Raw genomic sequence first — 23875 nt, forward strand, 5'->3', positions numbered from 1 at the left:
AGCATTATTTGCTTATTTGTATAATATTTAAATGCCAGTTGTAGTTTACACTCTTTTGACCTGATGCTGTTAGCTGCTTTTGTGCATGGAACTCCTGTAGATTTCAGTGGGAGCGCTGTATGTAGAGTTGCTATGAATTTGATTCCTGAGGTCACAATACCCTGCAGTGTAGACTGTCCTATGTTACATGTAGGTAGGGTGACCAGACAGCAAATGTGAAAAATCGGGACGGGGTGGGGCGTAATAGGAGCCTATATAAGAAAAAGACCCAAAAATCAGCACTGTCCCTCTAAAATCGGGACATCTGGTCACCCTACATGTAGGGCATGATATTGCTTCTGCTTAAGGAGAGTCTCCTGTTGAGCAGAATCAGGCCCATAATGTTAGAACTTGCTCACTCAATAGAATTGTGCAATAAAATAAACCAGTCCAAAATTGTAAGCCCTAACTTCAGGAACATTACAACAACACTCTGAGCACTTGCCTATAAATCCAGGAGAGCAGAGCTGGTATATGCAAAGATAAAATGCAGGATGTGTTGGTTTTTGCCTTTGTGCTTCATACAATAGCTGTTTCATGTCTTGACCTAGTTACTATGAGTAGTAGAATAAAAATATATTAATGACCCAATACGTGAATATCTTGACAGTAACTAAATGAAGCCCTATTTAAACTATTCACTGGGTTCACCAAAGGATACAAAATCTGTATCTTGCTTTAAAAGAATGTCTGAATAAATGAATTTTGTTCATTGAAACCGGTGGTCAGAAAACAAATAGTTCTAGCCATTACTTTATTTCCATATCCACAGAAAAAAGGCATATCAAAATAGAGCAAAGCTTTAGTTTATATACAATAGATTATTATTAGGACTACTCAGCTACTTTTAAATATTAATAAATGAGAATACCATTAATTCAGAGATTAATTTCATTAATGTTGTAACAATAATAATAAGGAAGCATATTTTTAACATTTCAGCTTGGATTTCATCAGGTCTAGCAGGCTAAATAAGGTTGTGGACAGTCAATACTTGGATGGGAGACCTCCAAAGGAAGAGCAGCATTGGTATTCTGTAGGTGGCATTGTCCCCCCAGAGTCAGTACAGGGCCAGGCGAGCGCCAGAACCTTGTGTGCTTGTAGGGGGAATTGTGTTTTTAGAGGTGCCATTATTAGGATCCGAAATGGAATGGAGGTTGTGATCACTAGTGACCATTTAAAAATCATATGGCACTTCTTCACATGGCAAGTGGCATGAGCTTCAGTGTTCCAAATTAGGCAGTTATGATCTGCTTATCCAATCTGCTCCCTACCTCCCCATCTGCTTTTTTAGTTTCTGTTGGGTACAATATTTTTCTTAGCTTCTTGTTCTAAACTTTTTATAATGTGTTGTGCTCTAAGACCCTGATTCAGCCACATACTGAATCACATACTTTAAGTTCATGGTTAAGGCCCATTGAAATCAAAGGGACTTAAACATATGTTTAAGTATTTTGCTGAATCAGGGCCTTAGACACATGCTGTGACACACCCGAGTGGCTTACATTTCCATGGTGGAAGAAATGATTTCTGTGTACTCTGTATGTAATTTGTAAAGTGCTGTGGGACTAAAAGTGCCATACTATGTTCATTGATTATGATTAAATCTGCATCTCTACGTGTCAGTAGGAAGCTGTGCCTAGCTTTCATAATTACACTTTGAGTTGAACCTTTTGACCATTCAAAATATTTTCAGGCTTTCTATTAGGAAGATCTTTTTAGACCTGCCTGCTTCCTCACACATACTGAGTCTCCCATCCTCAAAGGTCTCACCACATGAGAAATCTGTGTAGGAGGGAGGGCTGTGTCAAACTTCTATTGGACCCAGAAACTCTTCTTTATGTGCCAGGCAGTGTGGGTCACTTAAGAAGGATTAAAGATACTCCTTGTTCACTTTACAGTCAACCCAAGGAGCTCAAAACACATGGCCTGAACTAACGGTCATCCTTACGGGTTCTCTGAGTAAGACTATTTTAATAACAGAAATCCCTGTGAAAATGTTTCACACGTCATATGCTCAGCTTTTCATCCTAACTATAACAAGCAACCAAATATTATTTTTTCCTGCTCATCAGACAACCAATCCCTGACAGTAAAATTCTGTTATTTAGGCTCATATGCATTTTTTTCTAATCAAGTTACAGACTGGTGAAGTGGGATATTTTTCTTTCACTCATAATGGAAAAATTTGCTGTATATTCAGTTGACAACTTGCTGAAGTTAAAATGAATGGGCACAGACTGGTGAATCACCAAGTACTCCACCAAAAGATTGTGACTACATAAAAGGGTGTGTGCTGGTGAGTTACCAATTACTCCACCAAAAGACTCTGTTGTGGTATTTAACTTTTCTGGAATAATGTGAACTGAATATTGATGGCCAGAGATTTAGCTGGTGTAAATTGATTGAAGTCAATAGATTTACAGCAACTTAGGATCTGGTCCAATGTTTTTAACTTTGGTTAAACTGCTCTGTCTAGCTACAGTGAAATATTCTTGCAATTTCAGGTTACTTTTCAGTTCCTAACACTGTTGTGTAGTGTTCCAGTGCAGTTGTTCAATATTGGCCACATTCCACCCCAGAGTTGCTGCATTTCAGGGTGGATGAAATGATAATATAGTTGAAAGTTTGTAAAGTAATTTGGGATCCTTTGGCATGAAAAGTGCTATAGAAATGGAAGATACTGTTTTGTTTTCCGTTATTTTTAGGCAGCAGCCAATTTTTCGGTTTTACCCAACCTAAGAAAAATTGCTATAGGAATACAGACTGGCATTTTAACAAAGGCTTCTCTTACATCATTCTGATTCATCACATTTATTTACTGGAACTATAAAGTAGTATGTTTAGAGACAATGGCAATCCTAGACCCTGCAGAAACCACCTTCACAACTAGAGGCGGTGAGTTGTATGGGCCCATGGTGCCTGGGCTTTAGCAAATTCAGGGCCTCGGGGGACCGGCACCGCCAATGTTCGGGGCCAGGACTCTCCCCTGGCCCTGCCTGCCACCCCGTGCGCCTCCCCTGGAACGTCCCCCAGCCCCACCTGCTGCCCTCACATGCCTCCCCCGAGCGTCTCTGCCTGCCTTGAGCAGTGGCGGCTACCCCCTGCAGCTCCACGCTGAGCTCCCTCACCGGCCACTGCGGGCTACAAGGGAGTGGCGCGGGGGGCAGGCTGAGGCGGCTGCTGTGCCTGCAGAGGGAGGAGGGGAGGAGGCACATAGCAGCCCCCCACCCCGGCAGGCGACTCCGAGGGGGGAGAGGCTTATCCTGGCTGGACCTCCTGAGCAGCAGCCTGGGGGGGGCTTGGGTGAGTGTTGTGCTGGGGGGGGGCAGGCCCTCCCCCGGATCTCGCTGCTGCCAACGGGGAAAGGGTTGGGGGGAGTCCTCCTCTCTGGCCCTCCGTCCCAGCCCCAGGGCAGCCTGCCTGCTGCACCCCAAACTTCTCATCCCTGGCCCAGCCCCACTCCCCACACGCCCTCCTGCACCCCAACCCTCAGTCCCAGCCTAGAGCCCAAACCCAGCACACAAACTCGCTCCCAGAGCCTGCACCCCAAACTCCCTCCCGCACCCAAACTCCCTCCCAGAGCCTTAGGCAGGTGTGTGTGTGTGGGGTGGGGTGGGTGGGACTTGGACCCATTCTGGGCACCACCAAAAATTATACAAACCTGCCACCCCTGTTCACAACTGGTACTAACTAGCTACATTTTTGATAGTCTCAGCAGACAGTCCAGGGCTTGAATGGGCATGAACTCTATCTTCATCTTGAGAAGATGGTCTCTCCAGGTCCAGGGTGTGTTATGTTCATGACATGCAAACAGAATTTAGATAAAAACATAAAGTACTGTTGCTGAAAGGTTGCAATATAACACTACTTTATTTCTTAAACTTCAGAATGATAACGCAAAACCAGAGATAAACAAAGCAGGCTGCTCCCTAAAGCAGAGAAAGGCAGAATTCAACCCATCATTTTCTAGGCTGGATGTTTCCAGTCTGATCAAATGCTTTCCAATAGAGCATGTAGACAGGACCAGGAAAACCCCATAGAATTTAAAATGAGGACAATCTCAACAGTTTTCAGTACACCATAGGGTAAGGTACATTGATAGCTAAGCGTAGGGGAAGTTTGTAATATTGCTGGCTTTGCCAAACCTGTTCTGTGGATAGAGAGGAGACATCAGCAGCTTGTCAGTCTGGCACATTTTGCTACTAATTCTAATTAATACCTAACAAAATAAAAATGGATTTTTTATAAATTGCAACCATTGTGATGATACATGCTGTAAACTGCAATTTAAATTTAGTAGCTAAAGTAGCTGTTATAAGCAGTGTTTCAAAGCAATTCACTTAATTACCTGTCAGCACAGACTGTACAGCCAGAATTAGATAGTAAAATAAAAAAAAGCTGTGCTATGCAAATAATCAAACATCCTTCCAATCATTTCAGAAAACTGTGATATTTAACACTGTCCTTAAGCCTATACATTTACCCTCTGTCCTATGGTACATGTTGAAAACTTTGCAGAGCAGTTACGGAAGGCTTATAGAGGGATTAGGGGAGAGACTGACTGACTGACTGGAGGCCAGGGGTGATGTGTACAAAGTAAATGGGCCAAATTTAGTGGGGATGTGTGAGATAGATTTGCTTAGACGCCACTTATCAGTGTATAAGCTTCCCCATTTTAGACTGTCTTATCAAGAAGAATAATGTTACAGTATGGGGGTGTGGCCTACTTTAACTTTTGCCAACTATTGTGATTTTTATCACGAGTATCATCACAAGAACACAATGTTTGGTATTTTTCTTAAAGCTACCACTCCTGGAGTCCAGTGAATATGTGAGAAAACTTATTTTTTTAAATTAAGTTACTAGCTCTCATGGTTGTGGAGAAAAGCTTGAAAACATAAAATGTAAAGGCCCAAACCCTTGATAACACAATTTATTATTGTGAAATCTTGTAATTTTTTTAGCCAATTTTTCATAATTGTTTTAGTCCTGACTAATGATTTTTGAATGTTTGTGGTTGGCAGGTTGGCAATAATGCTATCTCCTGTTAGTTGCTTTCTTTGCTTTACTCCTCTCTGCTGGCTTCAGGATGGGTGTTACACCAGTTTATACTCTGTCCTGGAATTGTCATAGAATTCACAGAAAAGCAATTCTGGGTGTAAATCTGAGAGCCAAATGCACCAGGACTCTACTGGGGTATGCTGAGATGAAGAGTCCGTCCCTCCCCACTCCAGCTCTCGTACTGACAGTAAGAGTCTGTTTTTTGGTTGCAGTCTTACTCCATCCCCCTTGCCCCGGCAAGCAGCAGAAGATGCATCAGTGCGGGAAGGACATAGATACTTAATTTCCTTCGCAAATCTGCACACTTCTTCATGAGCCTCCCTCTCTTTGGGTCTCACTGTCCTCAAAGGAACAGAAGAAGGGATCCCACTAACTAGTCCATGGCTAGCAGGGAAGAGCCCAATGGGAAGGGCTAAGACAGCACCTGACAATGGGAGATTTCCCAGGCCCCAGCAGTAGGGCAGACTGAGGGAGTCAAGGAGTGGAGAATTCCACCTGCCAACCCAGTAGTTGATGCACGCCCCACAGAGAACCTAATGAGAGAAGTTGTGGTGGGAAGGACATGTGGAGACTCACTGAACCTTCCCTCTGGCTCTATTGAGAGAAGCAGCCAAGAGGAAGAGGAACAGGAAAGGTGGAGAGGTAGTTAGCAACTCCCAATCTCCTCTTCTGCACCACCAGGCTCAACAAACTCCTGCTTTACAACAGATGCTGAATTCTGGTACTGATTTCTCCCCACCTCCATTTCAACCACAGCTACAATTCCTTTAGACTCAGTGGGGCAAACAAAAAGTTGATATATAAGGTGTGATTTACGCTGTAGGAAGTGTGTGTATGGAAGGCTAGAAGGAATCTAGGTTGGTGTGACCTACATGGTGAAGTGGATTAGAAGAAGGTGCGCGTTACACTAAATTAGACTCCCTCTCAACTCATTTAAATGCCTTTTGAATCTGGGCCAATGTGTTCATTGTCAGCCTTAGATGCATCAGTGTCCTATGCAAAGATGGGTTTCGTGCTCCTTACACAACTCCCCCAAACCCCATATTTGTTTGTCCGTTCTTTCCACCCCACATAAAAGCCTCCTAATTGTGTCATTTCCTCCTAGTCATCTAAGGTGGATATCTTTAGTTCCCAGATACATTGCAGAAATCTTTGCACTGGCTTCAAGAGTGCCATGCAACACACAGGATTTTTGAGTACATCTGAGACACATAAAGACATTTGCTGCACACAAATGAGCAGGGGTTGGCAATACCTCTTAAAGAGTGGGAGGGCCGAAATTGGATGTCTGGATAGAAGTGCTCTCTTAATGAGTGGCCACAATGACAATGGACCCCTGTGCATCAGGGGAGCATTCCTGTAGCATGTTAAATGGACAAAATGAGCTAGCTACCTTTAAAGCGAAAAGAGTCTCCTCTGATACAATAATGACAACAACAAATTGCTGGGTTTTTCTCTATGGGGGGAAATAGTCTTGGACATTTGAAACTTTAAGTATGTCCATTAACCAATGTTAAATTCTAGTGGTCCTCCTCTGGGATTCTGTCTGCCATCCATATCCATAGAGAGGAATTCATGAGGAAAAGTGATATAATTACTTTAAATTACAAATGTATCTCAAAAATTAAATTGTCCCAGCAAAACAAAACAAAAAACTTCCAAACTTTGAACATTTATTATGTTTATTTTTAGCTTAAGTGCTATACAGCAAGGCAAAATTCAGCACAATAACTCTCCTAATTTGGTAAGCTGTTTAGTGAATAAGAAAAAGTGGGCTAGGTCTGGCCTGTGTCTGTTATTTCTAGGGCCAGAATTAGGGTTACCAAATAGCAACTGTGAAAAAATGGGACGGGGGTGGAGGGGGTAATAGGTACCTATATAAGAAAAAGTCCCAAAAAACTGGACTGTCCCTTTAAAAACAGGGCATCTGGTCACCCTAGCCAGAATGATCCTGTAACTGGAAGGGTAATGAACTCCGTGTCAGGTAGGAGGGAGCACCTTGCTTTGCTCTCAAAGACTGGTGTCCTGGAGTGCGAGAATTCCCACGGCACTGGGTCAATAGGGACAAGTAAAGGGGAGAAGGACACGACACTGGGTCAAAAGGGACAAGTAAAGGGGAGAAGGAATGCTGTAGGGTTTCCTCTGTGATGCCACATCCCCCAAAATCCCATTTTTTTAGAGGAGGGCAAGAGGTGGTGATAAGTGGTTTGTGTTACATACAAAGAATTCTGACAATCAGGCTAATCCCAGGGGACTGTGTGGTAGATTACCATAGCCTACCTCACAGCATGAAGTCATGAAGTTTCAGCTGCTGTTGTTTTTAAATGAGAGCTGTCATGAGTGTTTATGTACAAGGCTATGAGAGATACAGCTGTGGGAAAGGAAGAAGATATACACAGAAGGGGTGCCGAATCTTGGCAAAAAATTATGGCGCATATGGTACCTCTCCTCTCTATCATAAATGAAGCCTATATCTTCATGATATAGTTGTTTCTCTCACATGCACACCCATTTACCACCACCAAACAAGGCTCTGTGCAGATATATTTATCATTTGGATGAAAGCCTGCTTCAGCCTGGGAGAAACCTGTTTCTGTTCCTACAAATTAATGCTCCCAGCTCCTTCAGCACCTGTGGTCTTGTGTAAACTGATTCCAGTTTCAGACATTAAGCTAAAAAGAATTAGCAGAGAGCTTCTGGATCTTGTCACATCTGGCAAGTGGATTACGATTTAGGACGCATTGACCTTTCCTTTCTCTCTCGATGCCCATGTGTATCAAAAGGAAGGGGTGGAGGAATGGCAGAATGAGATGAATATATTTCCTTAAGGTGATTCTTCAAGTACTGAGCTTTTGAACAAGCTGTTCTTAATGCTTGAGTAGTGACCCTTAAATAATTGCTTTAAGATAAAGACTGAGATGCTTAGTTTATTAAAATAATAATCATGTGTGTGGGCGTCCCTTTTTTAAAAAAACAGAAAGGGTTCTCATTAGCATTTTTTCTTTCCTCTGGTTCTCTTCTGCCCCTCCCCACCCCAGTAGAGGATTTTGCTTTTCTTTTGCATTAAACATCTATAGGATAGACATGGTAAGTTGTCATAAAATCTTTTTTGGCACAAAAGCCTATCTTTTGTTTCTTGTCCCACTTTCCAGTAAACACACATAAATACTAACGAAGCCTTTTAAAAAAAATACTGGAAAAGCCTTTTCCAGTCAGTAGCACAGTAAATCTCTAGCACTGCATTTCATAATAAAGCATGAGTTACTAATGCCATAGGAAATGCTTTTGTCTTGATACAACCTTCTCTCACAGTGATTTCTGAGTGCCTTAACGGTGTGTATGTTTGGGGGTGGGTGGGAAATGTCCTCTTAATAAAATTTCTATTGGAGAGGCAAATTATGGGAACAAAAGGGGTAAGAGCCGTTTGTCTAAAACTCCACTAGGGAGGCTTTTGGTGGAGCCTTAATCTTGTTCTGAAAAATATCTGCACAAGTAATTTGCAGCAATTTGGGGTTGCAGCATAAAGATTATCGGTCCTGATCCTGTGCCCGTTGAAGTCAATAGCGAAGCTTCCATGAATTCAGTGGTGCAGTGTCTGGCCAAAAATGAGCAGTTGCAGAGTTCAAAGAAAAACTGTAGTTGCAGAAATTGAAGCATATTGCTAAAATACACATCCCAGAGATCAAATGGACACCTGTTTTAAAGATGCTAAAAGAAAGAGGGTAATCATGGCACGTGCTTTCAGTAACCTTTGCCACATGGTCATCATGCTTTGATTCCACATAGAATAGTTCTGTGCAAATTTGAGTTGTTGTGTTGAGTCCGCAAAGGAATTCTCCTGTTTCCCTTCCTTTTGTGGTCCTTGACATAGGTGCCAAATTGACAGATGAGGAGACTAGAAGCCCAAATCCACTGAGACAGCCAATTATTGCCAGTTGTGCTAGTCATGTGGACCCATGTCCATGTGGGGACCACAGAAAAACTATCAATTCATTTCACATAGGCCACGAGGCAGCAGATAATGTTCATCATTCACTGGGGCTAGATTTGAACTGATGATTTAGTGATGAAAAGTGCTTTATCTTATTCTCTGACATGTGAATCCTTGTAACTCTGGACTTCTTTTTGTAAAATATGAATGATGGGGGAGACCAGGTGGCTTCTCTGAATTTTAAAACAAAACAAACAAAGCTTAAACTTAAATGTAGAGAAAGGAATTCAGACCTTGCTATCACTAAGTTGTTATGACATTGTTTTGAAATGCCTAAGCTCCATCAGGGTTGGCTTTTTTTTTTCTTTTCCACCAGCTGTGTTCAGTTTTCCTGCTTTTAACCCTGGTAGTTTAATTTAGCTTTACTCGGAGTGTAGCAGTACTAATTATATCTCTGTTATCCTAGTTTAGGATTATATGAATAGGATGCTTGGCACTGGTGCAATTGCCATCCCCACTCCACTAATTTGGTGCTTGAGGCTGCAGTGCAAGCTGGGGAGCAGAAGCTTTTTTATTAACCCTAATTATTTTTGGATTCCTACTTAGTAGTGAGAATTGGAGGTACCCAGATTTTATTGGAGGTTCCGGGGCTAATGTTGTGCATTAGAAAAGGAGTTAAGACCTTTCATTGGGGTCTGTTCTCCTCTACACAGGCACTAGGGGATGTTCTCCTCTCCCTAGGGGAGTTTGTGGTTGCAGGATCTCTTCTCCCCTTGGTGTTGCAGAGCACAGGGTCACTTCTCCCTCTGGTGAGAGCACAGGTGTGGGGATGAGTCTGTTGTCCTTTGGATGCCCTTGTACGACTGTGTTTGACACTAGCTGAAGTTTGTGTATGCACCAAGGGGGAGAACTGCCTCTTGTCTGTTATGCTGTTGCATTGCTCAGAGTGCTGGTTGGCCTTGTGTTTAAAGCACTGGAGTGAAACTCAAGAGATCTGGGCTTTGCTACAAGACTTCTTTTGTGATCTTAGGAAAGTCAATCTCTCTGTGCCTCAGTTCCCATTTGTAAAATGGGGATCATAGTACTTTACAAGGGTGTTAAGAGGTTACATTGTTAAAGTTCATGAGGTGCTCCGATACCACAGTGATGGGGGGTGGGGTGGGTGATGCTAGTACCTAGTTTGAGTTGCTCTGTGGCTTGTATTTATGAATTTAGGAGGAAGTTAAAAGATAACACGTGTCTGGCTCATTGCAGTGGTGGTGGTGGTGGTCACAGGGAGTCCAGCCCGTTTCTCCCTCCACTGTGGCAACAAAGATTGCTTGCAAAAATACTTACCCTAAATAACCCTCCAGCATGTGATTTCTCATCAACATAATAATAAACATTAGCATAAAATTTATATACAGACTATACAGAATGAATGATCAGTGGCTTTACTTAAAAGAAGACCTAAACTCAAACCCTGTTATTAATTATTTCACGGCTAGACCTATATCTTTGATGTGGGATTTACCTTCATTAAGAGGGATGGGGAACAGCAGAATGTATCGTGTAACTGCAGGATTCACTCAAAGGATGCGCATTTGCTGATCATATGTTGTGTGTTCTGAGCATTAAAAAGTTAATTTGGCTGGCTAGCTGGGTTATATGCACTTGCTCCATATCTATTGCAGTGTAAATTATGTGCTGCAGGTCCTATCCTGCTGTCATGTGCATGGCAATGAAGGAAAGTGAGCAAGTTACTGGCAGCCTAGTAGACGAAAGTGAAAGACAGCCAGCCAAACACAAAAGTTACACCCATTTGCTGCCACCATGAGCATGGGTATATGGAAAGCAGTGTGCACAGGTTGCTTGTGAACTGTACGCTGCGTGAGGAAAAGTTAGTATGTACATCCAAAATGGAGTCATGATAAGGATGTGTGTGATCCTCTCCAAAATCAGCATATAAATGTAAGTAAGAAGCAAGCAACTTAAAGCTGCTCTAGGCAATTATAAATTGCTCCTTTTCCCCTCCTCACTTGTGACTGGGAACATTTTGAGGCTGTGGTAGGAGGGCACTGCTTCTGGAATGGGGGAACACTGCATATTTGGAGCATAGGTCAGTGTCAGGTTGTGAGTGAATGGGACAGGGTTAGTGCACTTATGGTGTAAGCCAACATTGCCATAGAACCGTCGATGATGGGCATGTATGCAGTTGGATTTGGTCCAGCTCTGTTACATCCAAATTGATCAGGAGAGGAAGATTGCTAATGGACTGTCATGCCCATCCAGTTCCATTGTGTTATGAGAGTTAAAACCTCTATCACAATAATTGGTGTTTACTATAAGAGCACTTCCTTGGAATAACTACCTGCCAATCAGAGACCTCATTGATTGCCATTCTCTTCCCTGCTTAGAATCAATCCAGAATTTTAACCGGGTTATCAATCCACTATATAATATGTGGGAGGAAAAAGGGGTACACAGCTATTGGCTAGGTATTCCATAATGATAAAATTATGGAAATGTAGATGATCAGAGAACTCACGGGGAATAGTAATATACCAGGGTGGGCTTATTTTCAACTAATGCATTATATAACAACATCAGAGGTATCTGAAGGTATTAGGTGAATCCATATTGTCTAAAAATCCACCCAGCTTTCATCCAGCTGGAGCCCTAACACAGTAGCAGCACCTGCATCACCTAGAGCTACCAATGGGTGACACTTCCCACCACAAGAATACTTTTTATTCAGTCCTATTCCCTCATCTTCTTTTTCAAGCCACACCCTCCTGCAACCCAGCCAGCAGGGGATGGATAGCCAGCTATAATGTCAAATAGCATGTGGAAGCCTAATTTTCAAGAGACTTTTAATGAGTCTAGAAGAACTAATTATGGCAAAGGCCACCTCAGAGATTATGCCATTATGTATGGTATTATGCATCATTACTGGTGGAGCTAGGAGATAAGATTACCTTTGTGGAAAATGGGGAAAAAGGATCTAGAAACAGATATCACTTTGGCAATGGAAAATATCTGGAGGAAGGCAAAAACTATGTTATTTTTGTAATCATTACAGAAAATTATTATAACCTGCTTTTATCAATGGTAACTCTCTCCATTTGAGCTCAGGATATTATATTGAAATGGAGTTATAAAAGCTGGAGAAGATGTGGAGGAATAAGGACCTTTCTGCATATATAGTGGGAATTCCCTAAGATGATGATTTGGAGGAAAATAACTAGAATTTTCAAGATAACTACAGGGAGGTTGTCCACAGAACCCACACTGGTTCTGCTAGGTTAGAGTCCAAAGGAAGTTATTGCCTTTGGGAAGGAGCGATTGATAACACAATCATTACTGTTTGCCAGATGTTTGATTGCTCAATTTTTGAAAAGGACAGGTCCCCCAACATGATGGAATAAAATTTTCAATCGGAAAAATGGCACACAACCTTATATCAGAATCAGTTAGATCTATAATGTATGGTTACCATTTTAGAACTTTGAACATAACAAACCCACAGATCAGGGCCGCCGGGGGTTGGGGGGGCAAGTGGGGCAATTTGCCCCAGGCACCGGGCCCCATAGGGACCCCCACGAGAATGTCGGAGGCTCCCCCGGCCCCACCTTCGCCTTCCCCCATCCCCCGGTGCCTCAGCACACCGCGTCCAGGAGTGGCCCTGGACAGCGCTGCAGCGGCGTGGCTTGGGCGGGGCCTGAGGTCCTCCCGCTCAGAGCCGTGTGGTAAGGGGGCGGGGCTGCGAGTACTGACGGGCCGAGTGGCAGGAGCTCCTGGACGCTGCTCGCTGAGGCTCTAGGAGAGGGGGGACGCGGCATGGTAAGCCCCTCTGAGCCGGGCACCCCCTCCCCCCTCAGCCCTGACCCCCAGCTGCGAGCCTAGCCCCTCTGAGCTGGGCATCCCCCAACCCAGAGCCCAGCTCCCCACCCAGCTCCGGGCAACAGTAGCGCCACCCCCAGGCAGCGACAGCCCATTGGCACCAACCATCACCATCACCCAGCGACAGCCCATTATGTAATTGCAAATGTATACATGCCATTAAAGCATTTAATGTTTTTAAATAATCTATTTCATGTATTTTCAAATTATTAAAAATTAATTTTTGAATGTATTTCACTGGTTATTTTTTACATTTCCAAATACATGTTACTATAGTATTGCAACTTTTTTTTTATGGAAGGGGCCCCCGAAATTGCTTTGCCCCAGGCCCCCTGAATCCTCTGGGCGGCCCTGCCACAGATAACGGTATGGTGATTGACCAAACACAAATGGGCCTTTTAAAGGTAACAAATACATCTAAACAGCTGATGCTTTGCCATACTGAGAGTGTTGGGAGAGCACCCTGTCTTTTTAAAATGATTAGAAAAATCCTATTGACTCAGGACAAATAAAACCTAGGCTGGATAAGTGAAATGTTATAGTTTATTGCCTGCTGGCTGTGGACCAGCAATGACATGGTGCCTCTGACCCGAGGCTGAGAATTAAAACAATGCAGATTGTTTGTTTGTTTTTTTGTAAATGGTTCTGAATAGCAAAAGAAATGGTGGCTCTCTCCCCTATCTGACTCCAGCATCAAGCAGCTGCACCCCATACTGAACTCTGGAAAGTGTTTCTAGCTAATGCATATAGGTACTAAAATATATATATTATGACAACTCTATTTTCTTGCCATGCACAAAACCAAGCTCTAGATCCTGGTTTTCCTTGGGGAGGTCACCTAAAAAGAAAATGTTACCAGGCTGGCAAAAGACCAGCATTTGTACAAAGATTTGAAGGAATAAAAACATATAATCAGATACTTATATAAGTGCTTTAACAATAGTGAGAACACTATATATCTGCCTTAATTTTTTATGTAGCACCTGTCTGTGTGCTATCTGTGCCATGCAAAATTAAAAATAACAGGAACAAAAAGTTGCTAATTAACCTTAGTTCCTAAGAGGTAGAGGAACATGACACTATGTGTATGTTGACTTCTTTTGGGTATCTTTCACTACAAATCACAATGCCTGAACACATGCAAGGAGAGTCAATAGTGAATATGCATTTGAGCCTGGTGATGGTCAACGTTCCATCCTAGTTTTTCAAGAAATAGCCCCCCCCCTCCTCACCAACCCAAAAACCCAACAACCAAAAATACTTAATTACAATGGTGTGCTTCAGAGTGTGTTCTTGCCAGTTTCAGCACCCTGCTTACTCTCAGTAAAGGAGCTGGCAGGAAGAGCAGAGCAAATAACCCATAGTGTATGTGCACATATCAAATTAAAGGTAGAATTATTAGTCACCTGGAATGAAGAGCTGGTTTTCCAACATTGTGCCTGTCCTTGTTTTGGCCAGGCTGATAGATTTTATGTTTTGGGGGATGCAATATTGTTGAGGGCTGTTAATAGTTGCTGGGTCCAAGGGATGGCTGCATTACAATGGTAGGTGAAATGATTCCTTTGTGAGTGTGTCTCTCTCTCTAATCTGCCTGTGGTATTAAATGTGTAGGGTTGTGTGTAAAAGTGGGTTAGGATCCTTCAGGATGAAAGGTACTTATAAACGTAAAGTCCTAGCCCTTTAAAACTCTTCCTATCCTGCAGGGAGGGAGTTTCTTCTTTTACTGGTTTTCGGTACTGTATAATGGCACTCACCCCGCAGACAAGAAATCCTCTGCAGAGAGGTGGAATTTTTTTTTTTTTAAAGTCCAGTGCTACAGAGAATTACATTCTGGATTTAAATAGAAGTCATAGGTAGAGACACAAGGAAAGAATCATAGAATCATAGAAGATTAGGGTTGGAAGAGACCTCAGGAGTCCAACCCCCTGCTGTTGTAAAAAGTGTTCTTTGGTGTTGCAGGGTCCACTATTGGGTACCAAATCCACAGTTTGAAAGTAATTTTGTTTTCCTTGTGGATTTTGTCCTTTTCCATCTGCTTCCCCTCCCCCCCTTGTGTTGTGAACTGAAATGAGCAACTGTCACCACTTATTTACTCTGTAGGGTCTCATCGTGCCACAGCATTTTTGTTCATACACCAGCATTTTTTGCTGTCAGCCATCATAGCTCTGGAAATTCAGTAGGGCATTTTAAGGAAATAACCAGCTGCTTGCCAGCAGGGGAATGAAGGGAGGGGGACACTCAACTTTGTGTTTCTGCAGGTGCTATGGAAATAGTGGCTATTCAAAAATATAAGCCTGTAATAACTCAAAGACTGATTGACTTCTTATGGTCTCAGCCACTGTGTAGGGATTTTGGACAGGGTGAGGAGGCAGTGTTTTTGCTTTTGGAAAGTTACTTGGGAGGAGCTAGTCCCAGCTTACTTCCTGATGCTAGGATCCTTCTCCTCTCTCCCAAGGCTGCTTTCCTACTGTGCCCCTCTTTCCTCTGCTGCTGGTGCCTCTTGTGACTTTTCCCTCAGACCTGGGACCATCAGGGAGGAGGCAAGTCACTTTGGGTATCAGGGCAGGGAAGAACATGCATGGAGGCAGCAGTGAAGGAGATGAAAGGCAGGGCTGGCGGTGGAGGTGAGGAGGTGGGCAGTGTGAGGGTATCATCCTATTGGGTAAAGGATGTTCTGGCATTTGGAGAGGAAGGATCTTAGTTTGGGGGAGTAGGAGGAAAAAGCAGAGTGGGGAGAGACTAGGAGCAGGGAGGGAAGTGGATAACATTGGGTGGTTTATTAGCATTGGTTTAAAAAAAGTCAATTGAAACATTTTCCTGTCAAAATATTTTTGTGGAAAATGTCCATTTTCACTGGCATTTGGGGAGTTTTCATTGAAAACAAAACAAAACTCAGATGTAAACATTTGGGGACTTAGTTGTTAAGAATACTTCAGGTTTTCTATTCAAACTTGAAAAATGTGGATGAAAACAGTTTTGTTTTAATGGAAACTTTTCCAAGGGGCAGGGAAGGAGAGTAGTTTCCCAACCAGATCTATTATTTAGTGCTTTAAGACATTCCTCATAGCAGTACTCTTTAAATTACGCCATGCTGCAAAACAGAAATCTCAACATTTTTAAAAACATTTTCATATAACTAGCTGTTATTTTTTTGGGAAGCTTTTGTTGTAAATAAGCAGTCAAAAGCTACTATGTGGTCTTTGAAATGCCACTTCCCACTGTCTAGATAGAAAAGAGAAGGTTTTAATCTATTTCTAAATGTTGCCATTTCACTACAACCTCTGTAGAGACATAGCGATGTTTTCCTTTACTCTTCTAACCCAGCTGGGGAAATGCCCTCCCATTACTCATTTAATTAAATTGTTCCTATAAATTAATCAGGATTAATTGTGTTTATATGTGCCAATAATTCCTCAAGGGACCATTAAATGCTGAACGGTTAAAATATATTTATTTAGAAATCAATGGCAGAGATTACAAGTTACCCACCAAGATGGATGTTGATGGCTGCAGTACAGCACTTTCGGTCAGATTAATTGCGAATAGTTACATAAACCAGTGTTGTATTACTAATCTTGTTTACAGTGATGAGAGAATAGCATCCATGTTAGAGGGCTGACAATCTTGCTCAGGCTATTATAAATCTTAGCACTCTGATTCTGAAGATCTCACGAGATGTGTAAGTATCACATTCCTGCTTTATAGAGGAGGAAGCTGAAGTTGTTTTATCCAAGATCACAACACCAAATCAATGTCAGTTGGGATTAAAACACAAATCTTCTGACTCTCAGCTGCAGGCCTTGTCCATTAGACCAAGGCTTGGTCTACGCTAACAGCGTACGTTGTTATAACTACATCGCTCAGGGGTGTGGAAAATCCACACTCCTGAGTGATGTAGTTATGCTGACCTAACCCCTGTTGTAGACAGCATTATGTTGATGGGAGGGCTTCTCCTGTCAACATAGCTACTGCCTCTCAGGAGTACCTAGGCCGAGGGGAGAAGCTCTCTTGTCGGCGTAGGTAGCATCTTCAATAAGTACTACAGTGATATAGCTGTGCTGCTGCAGCACTGTAAATGTAGACTAACCCCAAGTTGGCTCTGCTATGCAACAGCCCTGATTTATTTTGCTGTCTTTATTTTGGCTTGTTTTAGGTCTTAAGGTAAAAATAAGCATGTAAGCAGTCACCTTATTTTTGCCTTTACCAGTTTTCCCTTTAATAACTTGAGGCGCTTACCAAATTGATGTGTGGTGGTGGGAGGAGAGTTACAGAGATAGCATTAGTATATTTAATTTGCTAGTTACCTTTGTCTATTCCCACCTCCCAAATCTTACCTGGAGGACAAAAATCCTATATTTAAGAATGTAGTATTTCTTATTACTTATGACATTTCAAATATAAGCTTGATCAGAACAGAAATAGAAAATTAACACGGGGAGTCTGATTCTGATTTTGCTTACACAGGTTTGACACTGATCTAATTCTTTTGACTTCAGTGTGGATGCTCCTGATTTTATACCAGTACAAGTGATCTCAGAATTAGGTCCATTTACTGGAAATTTCTGCGTATGTTTCTTTGTTTCCTTTGCTTATTTATACTACTAACAAATATAGATAAAAATAAAAAAAGATTGGCCCAAGTTAGCCAGACTTCTAAAAACAGCAGAAAACATGACTATTGCTGCTTCATTAGGCATTAAAACATGAATTAGAGCCAAGCTGTGCCCTCAGATGCATGCACGTGGCTCACGTTGAAATCGGTGGGAGGCACATGAATATATCTGAAGCCAGAATTTGGCTCTTTGCCCAAGTTTTTAGTAGATCAGTGTGCAGTAGGGGCTGGGTGCTAGTAGATCCATTCTTTATTTACAGTAGATAAATACAATGAGAGAGTAATGTTTCATTCATGTGTTGTTACATAAGGCCTTTGGATAGATGCAAATATGCAGTACATACAGATTACTGAGCAGGCTTAAAAATAGAGATATTAAAAGAAAGCTGTGCCTATTTTATAAGGGATTTGAGGATCTTTTAAAGATGTTTTAAAACAACAGCATGAAAGCAGGATGGCAAGTTGTTTACACAGTTTGACTCTGGACTCCCACTCTATCAGTGTCACAAACAGTCACTTTCCTCCAGCAAGATAGATGCTGCCAACAGTAGGCTGCTCCAGAAATGCCAATTGTAACCAGAAACTTTCTTTTCAAGTTAGATTTCACAGCTTCCTCATGGTGAGAAGTGCTTCTCACCATGTGAACTTTTCAGATTGCTGGGCTGAGCAGAATGGCTGGCGTTTAACTGTAAGATGAAATTGACTTAATTGATCTTTGAACAAGAGAGACCTATTCATATCAAATGATTTAAGAATGCTGGGGTATATTTTCCAGTCACTGCACATCTGTAACTCCCTTTAATGCTAAGTGGAGCTAGGTTCCCACCTCTAGGGGAGAATATAAACCTCTCTATGTGGTTCAGACATAATCTGGTCAGAAGCTAAAGATTTTCTTTTTCATCCTGTATATTGAAAAGAAATGTTTCGGTTTTTGTTTTTCCCCAGTGCAGTGGATTTCATCATCCTTTCTCAAGCAACAAGGGACTGTCACAAACAGAGAGCTGCAATTAAGGGGGGGGGGGAAGTGGTGGGGGGAGGAAAGGGGAAGAGAGGAAGAAGCACTATTTGCTGTTTTAGCATAGGATTCTCTCAATAACTATTCCTGAAATCAGATGGTGATCAGTAAATCAAGCCCCCAAATCCCTTACTGTTGTGTTGGATTGCCTCCTGTTCTTTCTTGGTACAGTTCCTATTTGGATGGGGCCTGTCCTGCATCCTGCCAGCCAGACTTGCAAGGCACTAAAATTGCCTTGAATGACCTCTAGGAGGTGATGCTGCCTGCAACAGCATGACCATGTTAAGATCCAGTGTGGTGACGCTTCCTCAGGTGTGATGGCTGCATCATTACACTTCATGCTGCTGCAGCTGCTGCTGTATTACAATACAGTGATGCAGTGTCAGGAAGTGATACCATGCTAAATTAGTTGTACAAGACAGACTTGTATAGGCCACCTACTCCCAGGACTGTGTCTCTGTGGTTGAGTGAAGAGGAACACTGTGCAAGGACTTTAGTCTCATTATGGGCTTCAACGAGAAACACATTTAATCCTGAATGGCATGAGTCTTCCTAGTTCTTAATTTTAGGAATTTTCCCACACATTTTAGTGCTGGACACAGCAATGCCCTAAAGATTAAAAATAGAAATAACATCTTAACTGTCTGTTCTGTTCATTCCCTCTGGGGCACCTGGCACTGGCCACTGTCGGACGACAGGATACTGGGCTAGATGGACCTTTGGTCTAACCTAGTAGGGCCATTCTTATGTCTGTCTGTCTGTCAGCAGCATGAATGATTTGTGTGCATGTCAGGGACGGTCTAGATAATACTTAGTCCTGCCTTGAGTGCAGGGGACTGGACTAGATGACCTCTTGAGGTCCCTTCCAGTTCTATGATTCTGTGTTTGGTGGCAACTGTTTTAATTCCGGGAGAATAAACCAGATAATAAGAACTATGACTTGGCCTTTTCCCGTTATTTAAACATGTCCCTCCCCATTTATTTTTATTCTTTTGTTGCTCCCAGTATGATTCAGTAATTTAATTTAGGTTTGATAGCACATCTGTCTGTGGAGCTGGTGGCCTACCAGTCAGCTTCTCTGTAGCAGAACATTGACAGACTCTGCTGTTTGACCTCTGGGGATATGCCCTCCAACATCCCTGCTGTGCCAGGATCCAGAAAATCCCTATAGATAGTATTTCCCTTCCATATTATTCTGTTGGCAAGGTGTCTTGGGAATCAAACCACCTGCAGTCATGTTAATTCCCTCACCCCAACCATCCTTTAATTCAACCACAAATAAATAGCAAACGGGCATTTATCATAGGTCTCTCATTGGTGGTTTCATCAGCTCTGGCTCAGCATGCTGAACAGAGGTTGCATACCTGCTAAACAGCAGGGGTGGATTGATTGATTTATTATTTTGTTTTGCATTAGAAGCTTCATCAGTTCAAGGATTTAATATAGTACACTTTCCTTGAAGGGTTATTTTAAAAATGTATCTATTTCAGTATAGAGCCGAAGAATGTAATTCTGTTCTTAGGAATTTAACCTGTCACTGAATGGGCAGTAAATATGTTTGCATCCTTATAATCAGTCTGTTCCTTGATAGGATTTACCATTCCTATAAACGCTGATTACACTGCTCTACAGCCAAAATGCTTCTGAAATAAATGTAGTCAAACTTTACTAATTCTGGGTCACTGAGAACGAAAATGATGCTTAAAATTGTTGATTGGCTCTAGTTTTCAAGATATGCTATTGGGTCAGTATATACGACCCTTGACTTGGGAATGGCGGAGGATAAGTGAGTTATAAAGGGAAGGGATCTCAATTTAAACCAGAAATGACTAAAATACATCTTTGACTGGATCTATGAATAAATCTATGACTGGGTTTGGACAGTACTTGCTTTTTAGGCAAAACAATGAATGATGCAATCTGAAGCTGGTATTGCATCATACATGATATGAATTGCATCATGTTATTCCTAGAAGTCCTGGATGATGCAATCATAACGAAGCTTACATCACTCAGCTGAACAAATTGCCCTATATCAGCTCTAGAAATCATACAGTGTCATGCTCTCTTATTTGTCAGTGTTTGATTTTGCAAAGGGACACATTTCTGTTTAGCCAAAGTGAGCAGAGATGCCTCGTACTTGTGTGAACAGTGCAGATAACTTCTGCTATGTTTGTGGTGAAGTGACTTTTGCATCACAAAAGCGCAGTATAACCACTATGGTTAAGAAAGCCTATCACCTTTATTTTGGCTGCAAAATTGGAGATCAGGACAAGAGGTGGGCCCCACACATATGCTGCAACACTTGTGCAACAAATCTTCGCCAGTGGTTGAACAGGAAAAGGAAATCTATGCCTTTTGCAGTGCCAGTGATTTGGAGAGAGCCAACAGATCATACCAGCAATAGTTACTTCTGCATGGTGTCTCCAGTTGGGAAAGGTGTGTCAAAGAAGAAAAAGTGGACTGTGCATTATCCAAAGGTTCCATCAGCTATGCGCCCAGTACCCCACGGAGAAGGACTGCCGGTTCCTGATGCACCAGAATCATTCTCACTTGAGTCAGATGAGGAAGAGGATGAGGATGAAACTTCTGGTCCTGAACCATCAATGTCACAGGACCCACATTTTCTCCCATCCTCCTCCTCTGAACCACACCTCATAACACAAGGTGAACTACCCAAGAGTAAGGCAGAGCTGTTGGGCTCCAGACTACAGCAGTGGAATCTCCTGGCAGGTGATGTTAGGGTTTTCATGTTCCGTGACCGTCAAAAGGATCTTGTCCCATTCTTCTTCATGGAAGGTGATCTTGTAGCCTGCAACAACATCGATGGTGTGATGGCAGCCCTCAACATCGTTCACGATCCAGATGAGTGGAGACTGTTCATTGATTCATCGAAGATGAGTCTTAAAGCTGTTTTACTGCATAATGGCAATGTTTTGCCATCAATTCCAGTTGGTCATGCAGTCCATATGAAGGAAACCTATGACAACACAAAACAACTTTTGAGGTGCATAAACTATGACCAACATCAGTGGCAGCTTTGTGGCGATTTGAAAGTTGTTGCTCTCTTGCTTGGTCTGCAGACTGGATACACAAAGTACTGCTGTTTTCTCTGCGAATAGGATAGTCGTGCAAGAGATTCTCACTACATCAAGAAAGATTGGCCACTCCGACAGTCATTGGAGCCTGGGAGGAAAAGTGTTCAGCATCCACCACTTGTTGAATCAAGGAAGATTTTGTTACCACCCTTACACATCAAGCTGGGTCTGATGAAGAAATTTGTCAAGGCATTTGACAAAACACAAGCAGCTTTCAAGTACCTCCGTGGAAAATTTCCAAGGTTAAGTGAAGCTAAGATAAAGGAAGGTGTCTTTGTTGGTCCTCAGATTCGTGAACTTCTTCGAGATGATGCATTTGACCATGCACTGCGTGGCAAGGAAAAGATGGCATGGAAAGCCTTCCAGTTAGTGGCAATAAATTTTCTCGGAAACAACAAGGCAGACAACTACAGGTTGTTGGTGGAAAACCTCCTCAAGACGTACAAAAGCCTTGGTTGCAACATGTCACTAAAGATACATTTTTTGCACTCTCATCTAGATTTTTTCCCACTGAACTGCGGAGCAGTGAGCGACGAGCACGGCGAGCGATTTCACCAGGACATTGCAACAATGGAGAAACGTTATCAGGGCAAATGGAGCCCATCAATGCTTGCAGACTATTGCTGGACAGTGACAAGAGATGCTCCATTTAATGAATACAAGAGACAAGCCAAGAAGCGCCGAGTAGACACTGAATAGTACTAAACTATGTACAGAATAGTTTTTTGCCTTTTGTTTCATAATAAATTTTATTTATATAACCCTTTTGCTGATTTTTAAAGTGTTACATAAACAGGACAGGTGAAATATTATCATGTAAAGCAACCATAAACACATGAAAAGACCTAGGTTTACAATTTATGATTAAAACTCTACTATCTACACAATATACATAGACATAAAATGTAAAAACTTAAATATCTTAGAAACAGTAGCAAATCAGTTGTTTTAATTGTCATATTTGAATTCAGCACATCAAAATACATAATAAATGGCACATTTTATCTCTGAAGCAGACGACGTCTCAAAAATTGTAGACCAGTGTTACTATTGGACTCCCTACCCCAGAACTCATCTTCAAATGTAGGACTGTTGACTGTAATCACATTTTACTGTTCCAGGGTCTCCATTGCCTGGTATAGAATTCTTGAGTTAGGTCATGCACATGGAGATGAGATGAACGTATGGATTGGAATTATATTCAAGTTCTTACATATTTATGACTTTAAAGTTCAATCATGATCTTGCTAAAGTCAATGGGAATTTTGCCAGATTTAGTCCTTAATATGATTGTGCAAAAGGGTAACACCAAGAATAAATTCGTCTTAACACTTCTTCTTGATGTGTTAGCAACCTTAGTAGAAAGGTGGGAAACAACAACCTGGAAAGTGTGTGAGCCTATACGTACGTATGTAAACAGCATATAAAATCTTGTATGATTTATTAATAAGCTTTGAAGTGCTAATGTCTTTTGTTTATAGTTAGCCAAGAATCTCCATGGGCTTTGCAACCATACCACACTCCTTTTGCACTCACCTCTCACTGGGGTGGAATACAATTTTATGTCAACAGTGTGTATCAACACAATACTGAAGTTTGTGGTGAGGAAGTGGTGAAGAATATCATCTTCAATTGAAACTTCAGTGGGAATGTAGCCCGGTGGAATCGAACTATCCATATTGAAGTTTGGCCAGGCTAGTTGCGAGGACATTGTCATGTTAATTTTTTAAATGTTACTTTGTGGGACTAATGACATCTTAGATTTTTAAAACTGAAATAATTTTAAAAATCTGGTTTCTTTTCAGTATATGTGTTGTCTATTTTTTCAATTTCTTCTATCCAACTTCACTTTCAGGTTCTTTTGCAGTAGCATGCCACGTCAGCATTCCTTAGCAAAGGAAGAGTTTTTTTTAATGCAAAAGTTTCCCTTGCAATTTTCAGAGTAGCAGCCGTGTTAGTCTGTATCCGCAAAAAGAACAGGAGTACTTGTGGCACCTTAGAGACTAACAAATTTATTAGAGCATAAGCTTTCGTGGGCTACAACCCACTTCTGTATCCCCACTTTGAACTTTAGGGTACAAGTGTGGGGGCCTGCATGAGGACTTCTAAGCTTAACTACCAGCTTAGATCTGGTCCGCTGCCACCATTCCCTTCCCTGGGAAGCTTTGAGAAACCTTTCACCAATTCCCTGGTGAATACAGATCCAAACCCCTTGGATCTTAAAACAAGGAGAA

General features: G+C 42.0%; 1 protein-coding gene across 2 annotated transcripts in view; it reads left to right on the top strand.

Annotated features, from left to right (window-relative positions):
• The window catches only part of LOC112106608 (calcium-activated potassium channel subunit alpha-1), a 916252-nt gene that overhangs the window by 38836 nt on the left and 853541 nt on the right, over positions 1 to 23875 (top strand). The window lies entirely within an intron of this gene.

The sequence above is a fragment of the Terrapene carolina genome, unplaced genomic scaffold (assembly GCF_002925995.2).
Source record: "Terrapene carolina triunguis isolate 2854851 unplaced genomic scaffold, T_m_triunguis-2.0 Scaffold147, whole genome shotgun sequence".
NCBI classification, from domain to species: Eukaryota; Metazoa; Chordata; order Testudines; family Emydidae; genus Terrapene; species Terrapene triunguis.